Source organism: Lutra lutra, chromosome 2 (assembly GCF_902655055.1).
Source record: "Lutra lutra chromosome 2, mLutLut1.2, whole genome shotgun sequence".
Taxonomy (NCBI): domain Eukaryota; kingdom Metazoa; phylum Chordata; class Mammalia; order Carnivora; family Mustelidae; genus Lutra; species Lutra lutra.
Window position 1 is genome coordinate 110,464,625 of NC_062279.1, and position 12,712 is coordinate 110,477,336.

The following is a 12,712-nucleotide window of genomic DNA, read 5'->3' on the forward strand; positions in this document are numbered from 1 at the left end:
TTGAATTTTGTTGATTTCTGTTCTAATTTTTATTTTCTTTATTCTGCTTACTTTGGATTTATTTTGCAATTCTTTTTCTAGTATCCTAAAATGGAAGTTTAGGTTTCTGATTTTAGATCTTTCTTCTCTTCTAATAGTGCTATTAATTTCTCATAATGTATGTGGAAATTATTCATGAGACTTCACATTTCTGAAGTTAGCACATGTGCCTTGCCCTTCCTTGTATTCTTTTAGGTCCAAGGAAGTGTCAATAAATCGGTGTTTTCCAACCTTTAGTCTTTCGCATTGCATCTTCACATTTTGCTGTAGTCTTGTGCTATTTGTGATAATAATTAATTTTTTTTTTTAGGTAGCATCACTTTTTAAATTAAAATTCTTAGAATGGAATTTTAAAATTATGAGTAAAACCTAGAATCTCTTCCCATAAGTAGAGATTGTTTTGAAAAATAAATATTAAACAATTAAAATGAGAACAATTAAAATTGGTGGGATACTACCTAAAGTCATTGTAAGTATCAGCAGTTTTTGTAGTATGCTTTTGGAAACACTGAACCACATATTAATGAAAGAGAATGCAAATATATATATATATATTAGATTTGTAGTTAGAAAACCTGAATTTAAGTGCCCCATTTTTCTGCTTTCTTGCTGCATGATATAGAAAGTCACACAGAATCCTCTTTGGTAGGTTCAATGATATCCACTTGACATTGTTCTTAGATAGAAATGAGATGAATTATGATTATGATTATGCCTTATTATTATCTCATTCTATGGGAATATGAAAATGATTCTGAATCAGATATGCCTGTATCTACCCCTATATAACATAGGATCTAAGGTTACCAGAGGTAAGTTATTTGGTTTTTAAGCAAGATCTGTTCAATTTTTCTTTTGAAATGAATACTTGTCTGAAGGTATAGGTAGAGTTATGAATTGACAAAGAAGATTTATATTATAAAGAAAAAATTTTAAGAGTTATTTATTTATTTGAGGAGGGGAGGGGCAGAAGGAGAAGGAGAGAGAGAATCTTAAGCAGGCTCCATGCTTAGCATGGAGCTGGATGTGTGGTTTGATCTCGTGACCCTGAGATCATGACCTGAGCCAAAACCAGGAGTTGGATGCTTAAAAGACTGAGCCACCAGACACCTCAGAAAACATTTTAACCAAAACTAGTGGAGAAAGAATTCAGTGAAAGGACTGGCAACTTGGAAAATATTTCTTTCTGAGATTTCCATAAAGGTGAAAAAGCCATTCTTTAATTTCTGGTTGTTCACAGTTAGAGAATGGCAGCAAATAGTATCTGCTATTTTGATAAGTCAACCCAATATGGCTTCACCCGCTTCTTTTTATATTTCTCAAGTTTCTGTTAACTTCTTTTTTATTGCTAGAATTTTCTAAGACATTATTTCAGAATTGCATCCAAACCAGATGACAAAACTTTGTTTGGTACCACGTAAGCAAAAATCCCTAAATGATTAAGTGTTCACCCATTAACTGGGTGATTGGTTTCTGAGCCACTTTACTAGTAGTTGGAATAATAGCCAAGGTAAATTAACAAATAGTTTATGAGCCAAACAGAAGCACATCTTAGGATAAAATTCCTCTTAAGATAAAATTCCTTGAAACATTTTCTAAAGATCAAGTTTCTTTAAAAAGGTACATTTAGAAAGTTATTTAATACAGAAGCATTAGAAGATTTTGTTGTCATTGGTATAATGGAGTCAGCCTTTGGACTGGATGGCAGTCATAATTTTTGAGGTCATGATAATGTCTGTATTCTGAAATGTAAAGTAATAAATAAACAAATAAACTTGTTTAATATTTTACAGAGTCTAATTTAATGGTACCTAATCTTGACTAGAATAATAGACATAATTTTGTCTACATGGATAATCAAAGGTCTGAAAACTATACTTACACTGACTATGTACCCTTTGAGCAAGACTAATAATGAAGAATGGGAGCCAGCTCCTGTGATATTTATGCAACTGCTAGCCTCTGACTGAAGTCAGTGGGAGCTGCTTACGTAAGGGTTACAAGCCTTAGCCTCCAGAGATTAAAAGGGAAAAAAAATCCTTAAACTCTTTCAACATTAATATTGCCTGTAAGGATTCCAGTCCCGATCTAAGCCAGGGAGCTTTTTGAACCTAGCAAGTAGAAGGGTAAACAATAAACACCAGTTATTTTAAGCACGATCTAATCAGAGTTCAATGAGAAGCAATATTATATTTGATCTCTAAGGTATTAATACTTGTATATCACTATTAGACATTTTTATGTAGTTCATTATCCAAACAATGGCTTAAGTCTGTGGTATTTAATAAATCAAGGTTCCACGGCCAGAGGCTAGGAGGGAGTGGGAATGAAGCATCTTCTCTTCTTCTTCTTCTTCTTTTTTTTTTTTCCTCAGGTGCAATTCTGTCTTATATAAGAGAAGTGTGGCCTTCCTTCTCATAGCACTAAAAGTGAGATAATCCCTTTGTAAGAAATCAGTAAGTACGGTCTGCTTAATCTAGTCCCAGTGTGAAACTGTTGACATTTGTTCTTTTTTCTATCATTATGTGACTGGGCCTGTTTTGTGCTGGATTAGGCACAAATCTCCTATGCAGCACATTTGGCATGTTACTAGTAGTTTAACTTCATTAATAATGTATGAAGAAAATGTAATCCACGACAAGGAAGGAAAGAAAAGTATTTTTTTTTTTTTTTGCTTCTCCCAAATCCTTTGGAATGAGTAATTATTCAACATTATATGTTTGATGTTATATTTTACAATTGAACTTCCATGGTGATATTTAAAAAAGAAACTTTGGCAAATGCTTGCAAAAAATACACCTTTTAAAATTTTAAATACGATTTACTGGTGGCCAGAACTTGTTAAACATAGTAGGAAATTAAATATTTATTCAGCTTATTTCATTTTCAGGGTCATAAACGCTCTTTCTGAGTCATCCCCAATAACAAGAATTTCCACCAGCAAAGCCATTAACAGGCATCATGATAGAAGAGCGCTAAATTAAGATGAGATTGTATAAACAAATCAGAACATACGCAGACTTGCATAGGAGTGCAAATGATCATTTCTGATTGAATTGTTTATAGCTAAATGAGTTTGGCTGCATCAAACATAAATGTGCCAAAAGATAAGCCCCTTGCTGCTGCTGCTTTTTATGTTTTCTAAGCTGCTTTACACATGAAAATGGAGCTATATTTGGAACACTGTTTTCTGTTTCTCCATACTATTGATATTTGTGGAAAGTCACAAAATGGCCTAAGGAAGCTAAGCTCACCCCAAGCAGTGGTCACTTACAAGTACTTTTGTACTCTGTACTCCTGTCACATTTGGGCGATCAGAGCAACAGCTGGGGAGACTTTTTCAACAAAGATGAGTGTCAGATAATCCTGATGAGATTCCACATCCAACATCTTTTGTAATTATGTCACATTCAGCTGTAATGGAATAATTCAAGCTGAAAGGACAAGCTTTGATCCTTTCTTAAACCTTTCCCTGTGGACTGGCTATCTAAAAGATTTAAAGATATTTCTGTTACAAGATCTAGTGTTTCCTCAGAGAAGTCATGCTTCTGAAGCATCGTGATCTACAAGAACAATATCAAGTTTGCCAAACACATTTCTGAAAGCGTCATTTTTTGGGGGGAGGGGTAGATTGAATGAAGATGTCAATAATACGCTGTTCTTCAATTTTCATCTAGACTATCAAGATTCATTGTCTTATTCTGTCATCCAAACGGACAGATAGAGAAGTGACTTAAATATATTTGGAGATGTGTCATCACACATTTAAAGCATCTGTGTGCAAATTCATGCATGTATTTGTTAAATTGTGTTTTAAGAGAAACTGGCCTACTGAAATGCTAGCTATGTTGTAGAATTAAAAAAAATAAAAGGTTACTAAAATACTAGCAAGTTAAAGTCTGAAATGTCTCACAGGAAATCTTTTTGTGGGCAAAATTGTTGAACTTTACATACATTGGACTTTGGTATTACCCTAATGAAAATGACAGCCTAGGCTTTCAAATTCTAACTTAATATAGGATTTTTGCTTAATAATAAAGATTTGTCATGTTAAAAATCACTTATTTGTGCTCATAACCATCCCGTTTCTGATTTATCATTTCAATTCTTCTTATGTTTCATTTTTGCACAATACTTTTTTCTTCTCCATATTCTGTTTTTTTTTCTTTTCAGTTCCAGTTATTTTCTGAGTCTACATTCCTGACAATAGGGAAAGAACATGACAGAGAAGAAAACTCTGACTCTGACTTGAATTTTGACTTGAAAGTTGATACTAAAATGAAAAACAGTGTTAGAAAAAACATGAAGCAATAAGATTTCTTTGAATATAATTGAATATAAGTCTCAAACCATGAAGATTTGATCGCTGTTTTGGCTTATTTAGCAAAGAAAAGATAATTAATGCACGAACACCCCCCTATGAAAATCAAAGTTTGATTTGGTAGAAATGCAAAGAGGCAAGTCTGCAGGACCAAGGGATATAAATATTAAAACAAAGTTTGCCTAAACTAATGAAGTAACCTTTGATTCATACAGTACAGGTACTCTGCAAGATCATCTTTTCCCACAGAGCATTTCCTCTATGGCCCCATTAGCAATAGCATGCGATTGCACTGCTAAATAAAACAAACACACTGTACCCTATATAAAACATGCATGTGTTTAGCTCCCCTATTGATAGTGTTTCTTATATAAAATTCTATATGTGAAGAATAATTACAGATATGCCTTTGTTTCATTTAGATCTTTAACCGTATATTTGGCTTAAAGTCAATATTCGCATTCTCACCATTTTGTATATAAAGAAACTTGAGGCTTAGAGTGGTTAACTGACTTATGCAGGTGTGAGACAAAACTGAGAAATCTGAAGCTTCAGCCTATAAGCTCAGTACTCTTTGTGCTGTGCTATGGTTTCCTTTTTCTGATTTGGCTGATGGTTATTGCGGTTGAGAGTAAGGAATAAAAAATACAGCTATATAAGATTACATTTTCTTTCTCTTACATTTTAATTTTAATGGTAACTTCATGATGATTTCTTTTCTGAAATCCAAAATTTTTTTTAAGAACACGTTTCATCTCTTTTAAAAGATGTTGGCTGAAGAGAATAAAATTGTGTGGAATCTGACTCACCAAAATATTGAACAGACTGGATCTTGCCATTCTTGCCTTTACGTCTAAAGTTTAGAATCTTCCTCTCTGGGTAAGTAGGAGTTTTGAATGTTTATTTAATCTAGCGTAACTCAATTTTCTCCTTTTTCGTCATAGCTCAATGAGTCATTTCTGGTGAAACAACAAATTGATTTTTAAACAAATGAGAAATTTAGAATATTGAAAACTTGACCGCTAACAGAGCTCTCCTGAAGAGATGTTCCTTGCTGGGGAATATAACAAAGGCTAGTAAATATTTTCCCAACAGATAAGAAGTTTCCCAGCAGATAAGAAGCTGAAAGACCTTTAATCTCCACCCGATGTCCACTCACCATATATAAATTTATGATCCTTTTCCTATAAAACGAACTTTTCTAACACTTATTCTTTTTCTCAGAATAAGTATTTTGTCATGTCACCACCAAAATAATGCTTATATTTTCATATTAGAATTGAAGACAGAGGTTACATCCCTAGTGAATTCACCAAGTGAGCTTTCCTGCAAGTTTTTAGTCTCTAATATTATTTAATTACATGGGGGGGGAATTCAATAATACAAAACCTGTATTATGTGCTTTTAGGTTTTTATAAGAAATTAGCAAGTGCATGAGTTAAACTTACTTTTATTGGCATTACTCATCTAGTACTTTCTTGACATTTTTCCAATTCAGTATCTCGAAGGTGTTTTAGGGGAAAAAACCCCAGCATTTTATGCCTTTAAAACAAATTATTGGCCAGGAAACTTGAATTTTCTGCTTATTGCAGTTGATCAGATTTTAATGCTTTATGTGTGAAGCAGGAAACACCTACTTTCTTCATTTAGTCACTATATAAATCCAGGGATGTTCTCTAGAGGACAAGGTTGTGGTTTTGAGGGCAGTTTCAATGTAGGTAATTGTACTGCATGAGTCTTACTTTATAAACATGGCTCCAGATAAATCATTGCCTTATATTGCAAAACTTTTATTTAAGAAACTATATATCTAAAGATCAGATTCATTCGTAAGAGACAGAATAGTTTATTTCCTATTTTATGGAGACTCTTTTAAGAAAAATAAACCTCTCTGTGTACATATACACACTTTATTTTAAGGAGTATGCTAAAGACATTTTTTGTTGTTATTTCCAAATGTAATAAAAATAGAATGAATGGTATTATAACTCCTTTTATACTTATTACTTAACTTCAAAAATTATCATGATAATTTTGTTTCATCTACCTCCTCCACACCACTGGATTAAGATGTAATAAATTCAGATGTAATACTATTCTAGTTATAAATGTTTTTGTGTATATCTGTAGAAGTCATAATTCTTCCTTAAACACATTAAAAAATCCATTGACACATCGAACAATTAACCATAAGTCTTCAAATAACATCAAATTTAACGGTTAGGTTTCTCGGGTCGCCTGGGTGGCTCAGTCGGTTAAACATCTGCTTTTGGTTTAGGCTTAGGTCAATCCCGGAGTCCCTGGATGGAGCCCTGTATCAGGCTCCCTGCTCAGCGGGGAGCCTGCTTCTCCACCTACCCGTCACCCTGCTCATGCGTGCTCTCTCTCTCTTTTGTGTGCGCTTTCTCTCAAATAAATAAATAAAATCTTTAAAAAAAATTTAGAGTTTTCATATTTGCTAAACAGTCACTATGTTCTTGGTTATTGATGTTTCTTTTTTTCATCTAAATTAAATTAATTAATAGTAAGGTTAATTTCCTTTCTCAAATTCACAGAGTTAGCATAAATTAGTGGTTAAGAATATAGATTTGGAGAATTAGGGGTCATGTCCCTGCTTTGTCACTTATTAGCTATGTGGCTCAGGGCACATTAATAAGTCTCAATTTCTTCATCTATAAAAATGGGAAGCCTCAATTTTTTCATCTGTAAAAATATTACTTACATTGTATCATTGTGAATGTCGAATAATTTATACCTATAAAGTGTGGAGCTTAGTGCCTAGTATATAGTCAGTACTTAGTAAATATGAGCTGTTTAAAAAAAAAAAATCAGAGTTGGAATTTGAACCCAGGTCTGTTCTATCCCAAAGCCCATGAACTTTCCACTGGGCCATGCTCAGTCAGTGTGGTGACAACACTGGCAGCACACCAGCCTGGACACTATTTAAAGAGTATTTAATGTGTACTTATTATGAGTCCACTCCTTGATAGCCCCAAACTTTCCATCATCATTGGCAAGCTAGCGACTGGAATTCTCTAGTCGTGGCAATCACTAGTCACAGAACACAGTTGAGCCTCAACAGGTGGTGTGAAGGTGAGGGGAGCCAGCATGGCCTGCAGCATGGCAGAGCCCAACAGAGTGGCGGCAGGGGCGGGGTGGGGTGGGGTGGGGTGGGGGATGGGAGCCAACAAGCCCTCAGAAATGCTCCCTCCAACCCTCATGGAGGAGGAGTTGCTGCAGCCAGAATTCTCCATGTATAATCTTCTCAAGGAGAATTGTGATCCCAGGGCACTGCCTTGACTTAGAGGCCACAAGAGCGAGGCCACTCTGTGTGCTGATTTATGCTCATAATTGCAGTTCTTGTGTTTTTCAACCTCAGATTTTTTATGTCAAGAAATATGCCAGTCTAGGTTTTATCAAACCAGAGAATACAAATCAAGTTTTGAGAATGACTGGATGTTAAAATGTTATGGATTAATAAAAAGAAGAAATGCCACTCTGTTGCAAAGCTAGAAGATTTAGAAGACTGAGTCAAAGAATATACAGCTAATATTTATGAAGCACCTAGAAGGGCCAGAACTGAGGGAAAGAAGAGATTGCTTTTTCCTTCTAGTCTTCCTTTGGTAAGGAGTTAGAGCTGCAGCAGAGACTTCTGTCAAATCTATGTTAATACTGTTATTGCTTAATGCCTTCATCATTTAAATTTCTCCATGATTACACAAGCCTGTTATCTTGTATTTACTTTTGAAATAAGAGATGAAGCTCAATTCCTCTGTTCATTAATTCAATAAACATTAATTGAGCTCTTTCCATAAACCATGCACTTTCCTAGGCACTGGGGCCATGGCAATGAATAAAACAGACAAAATCTTTGCCTTCATGGAACGTTCATTCTAGCAGGGAGACATAAGAGAAGCAAGAAAAAATATAAAAAAAAAATTACAAAAAACTGGAGCTGGGCAAGGGGATTGGAAATATGGAGGGGAATTGGAAATATGATGCAGACGTAGATGAGGCAGATATGGAAGGTGGGGAAGGTGTTCCTGAGAAGGTGACTTAGGAATAAAGAGCTGGAGGAATTGAGGGCACGGCCCGAGTACATACGTGGGTGTGAGTGTTTCTTGGCAAAAGGAAGAGCAGTGGTGCGGACCCTCAGGCAGATGGTGACTGGCATGTTGGAAGAATGCTAAGGAGGCCACTGTGCCCCGCATGCGAACAGCAGGAAATGAAGCAAGGGAGGAAATCTGAGCGGAACATCGCGTAGGGTCTTGGGGGCCAGAGTGAAGACACTGGCTGTCCAGCTGAGTGAGTTGGAAAGTGATCACAGGGTTCTGAACAGAGCAGAGGCATGATCCCACGGGGGCTATATTAGAATCACTCTTGCTGCTGTGTGCGGAAGAGAGGATTAATTACGACAATGCGTGACACATAGTAAGGGACATTAAGAATAAACTGTTATAGCTGATTTTACAAGTCCTCTGGTCTTAAACTATTGTTTGACTGTGCCTGTTGAATGAATTGACAAGGAGACACATTAAATGTGAACAGTCACTCATTTTACTGAAATGATTACATACAAATGATTAAATCTGCTATATATGTCTTGTTTTATTTATGAAGTGATGATCTAGAGAATCAGCGCAAGAGGAAAATTCTTTGTAGCTGTGGTCAATCTCTCAAGAAACTTCAGGATTAAAATTTTTAGTTTGGAAGCTTAAGTGTCTCAGCTTTCAGTTGGCCATAAGTACTTAAAAAACCACCATGAACTGTGGCCAAAAAGACCAGACTCTAGTATATCTTTAGGATATAAACAAATCTATCCATCACCTAAAACATATTCCTGACAAACAAAACAACATACAAATGAACTTATGCCAATTTTCCGCAATGAATGATACCTTTAAAATTAAAGCATTTGAGTTCTTGGTTCTCTGTTGTTCTGCTCCATAGAAATATATATATATATATATATATATATATATATATATATATATATCATATATATATGATATACACACACACACACACACACACATATATACATATATATATATATATATATATATATATATATTTTTTTTTTTTTTGCAGCAGGGCCAAATGATAAAAGTTAAAAAACATTTCTCTTAGTGAGTACTATTTTTTTTTAAAAAGATTTTATTTATTTATTTATTTGACAAAGATCACAAGTAGACAGAGAGGCCAGCAGAGAGAGAGGGGGAAGCAGGCTCCCCGCTGAGCAGAGAGCCCGATGCGGGGCTCGATCCCAGGACCCCGGGATCATGACCCCAGCCGAAGGCAGAGGCTTTAACCCACTGAACCACCCAGGTGCCCCGTGAGTACTATTTTTAAAAAATTCTAGATTGGCTAGTGATGATATAGTTTGAATGCATAGCGATCAAACTTCAGGGTAATATTAAAGAAAAAGGAAATATTTTTGGGAAACAATTTATGGAACCAATGGTTTCTAACATTTTATTTAATTAAAATATTTTAAATTAAATTTTATTGAACTTTGAAATTTTCCTTTTAACATGAAGAGGTTTTTAAATGTTTTGGAACTGATTTTTTTCAATAAGAATATATCTGTATACCTATCCCTATATGTCTAACTGTTTATTATTATTATTATTATTTTTAAAGATTTTATTTATTTATTTGTCAGAGAGAGCGAGGGAGAGAGAGCGAGCACAGGCAGACAGAATGGCAGGCAGAGGCAGAGGGAGAAGCAGGTTCCCTGACGAGCAAGGAGCCCGATGCGGGACTCGATCCCAGGACGCTGGGATCATGACCTGAGCCGAAGGCAGCTGCTTAACCAACTGAGCCACCCAGGCGTCCCTGTTTATTATTTTTTTATAACAAATGTTGTTTTAAGAAAAGGTGGATATTAGTCAATGGAAACAATAGTTTTCTAAGAGGATACTCCCTATAGATTTTTACTACATTATCCATTTTATCTGGCATTTGAAGCTGTCTGTAAAATTCAAGGTTTTTATTTAGAGATTCATTGTCAGCCTTTCCTTCCTTAATGCTTCCCATACCTACTGATACTACAACTGTCAGTGGCTTTTTCATCTAGCCCACATTTGATCAACCTTTATTTCCTAGATTTCAATTAAAGGTGGACATTGAGAAATGTGTATGTGGAAAAAATTAGCACTTGAGAACTATAAATTTAGCTAACACTTTAAAAATATACTACTTGGTAGTGTCAGCTAGTCATCATTTTTGGAGTAAAATTTTGAATCCTTCTAAAATAAATACTTTTTTTTCCTTAAAAAGCAAGAAGATACTTTGCAAATAGAAAGCCATTTATAGCCACTGATGAAAGAATTAGCTTCTTATTTCTTCTAACTTGCAACAACTTAAAGAGAGCAAGTAATAGATGCAATATTTGAAAAAAAAAACAACAACAAACTCTTCAGTGGAGGAGGGAAAGTATTACCTTTAAAATTCAATTAAAAATGGTATAAAAATAAATTCTTTATAAAACATTTAAATTACCATGGAATTTGCCGATGACCCTTGACAGAGAAACTCAAAACCCGTAGGGATTAGCCCAATTGCGTCAGTACTTCTTGATGTCTGGATTGCATAGGGAATTTCCGAAATAACTTGATAGAAATGTAGTCCCTTGGCCCACCACCAGGGACTCTGATTTAATTGGTTTCTGATAGGGCCTGAGCAGGAATCATATTTAAGAAAGATCTCAGCAGAATTGAAAGAGGTGGTCCTGGGAATACCCTATTATGCTCTCCTCCTTTAACTGTATTTTTTTTGTGTGTTTTGTTTTGTTTTTTAATGCTGGTACTTAACCATATTTCACCCTTGGAGTTGTAATTTGAGGTTTGTCCTATTTTTTATGGCACTCATTATAAATTAGTTCCCTTCGTTCTTAGTAGGTATCTTTCCTTTTTAGTTTATGAGTCGATACAAAGCTGTGATCTGTGATTTCCCTAAACTCCTACGTTCCTTTGCCTCAGAACCTCATTACATCTTGTTCTCTGTCTCCTTCCCATCTCAGAGAAGGACACACCCCTGCTTCTAAGATTGCACTGCTGTTTATGTTCTTACAGTCACTTGCTCAATGTCTGGCTCTTTCTTTATCTTCCAGACTCCCTGAGTGCACAGCTTGTATCTTCTTGATCCCCATTTCTTCAGGGCTGAGCACAGGGCCTGGTGCATTGCCAATACTCAGTAAATGCCTGTGAATTGAAACCATGAGAGATCTCTTCTCCTTCCTTTCCCAAGAATTTATTTCATGTCCCTTTTAACCTCCCTTCCTCCTTTCTGTTCTCCCCGAACTCCGACATGCTACCTTGTGTCTGGATGCTCTCTCTTTCTTATGACTACTTTTCCTTAGACTACAAACATACTCACATCTTTCTTAAAGTTAAAACCCAAAGTTCTCAGTTTCCTGTGCACTATGTTGGTTTGCTAAGTCAAAAGAGCTAGTGTTGCCCACTATTCATGCTGAAGAAAACTTGAGCTATGTTTCCTCTTTCACTAGACATTTGGTGGTCCACACTAAAATGTAAGAGATAAAAGGTATATGGAACAATTTATTCGATGAAGTTTGTTTAATCTATTAATCTGTCTGATTTTCTAGATGGAGCTGCTCTGCCAGAGCAACATTCTACTGTGTTTAAATCATCCTTAGTGGAAATAAAGCACCTGCTAGTGCATGTTTCTTAGGAACACTGAATGAGATGCTGTTGGAGAGTCATGGAATCAACTACAAAATACAATTAAAGTAGCAACAAGAATGATTGGGTACACAAAATTAGCTTCATCAAAAACACACAATTATTTTATGTAGAAAAAACTAAGACTCTAAAAGGGACATAAATTATGGTCTTCGTAAACATATATTTCATGCTTCTGATTGGGATGATAGTATTGTGAAAATAGCATATATTTCTTGAATTAATTGATAAATTTTAATTAACTGATATATCTTATGCAATCACAATTCCAGTTGTATTTTCCATGTACCAGGAAGAATCATTGTTCACAAATAGGTAAGTCAAATTTAAGAAGAATAAAGAGTATGTATGTGTAAGGGTGAGTCTTGTTTATGCTATCAGATGTTTAGAAATTGGGCCAAGAACAGAGAATTAATTAAACAGAATGGAATAAGAAGCACAAAGACAGACTTACGTGTGAATGTGCATTTATACTTAATTTCTAGTGAAGGTGTCACTGCAAGTCAAGGGGAAAAGGATGGATTATTTGGAAAACATTCTTGGCAGACCTGGTTTACCATACGCATAAAAATGAACTGGATTGCTAACACAGCATTTAAAAGTAGACTCTGGATATGAAAAGTTAAACTATACAGTTAACAGAAGA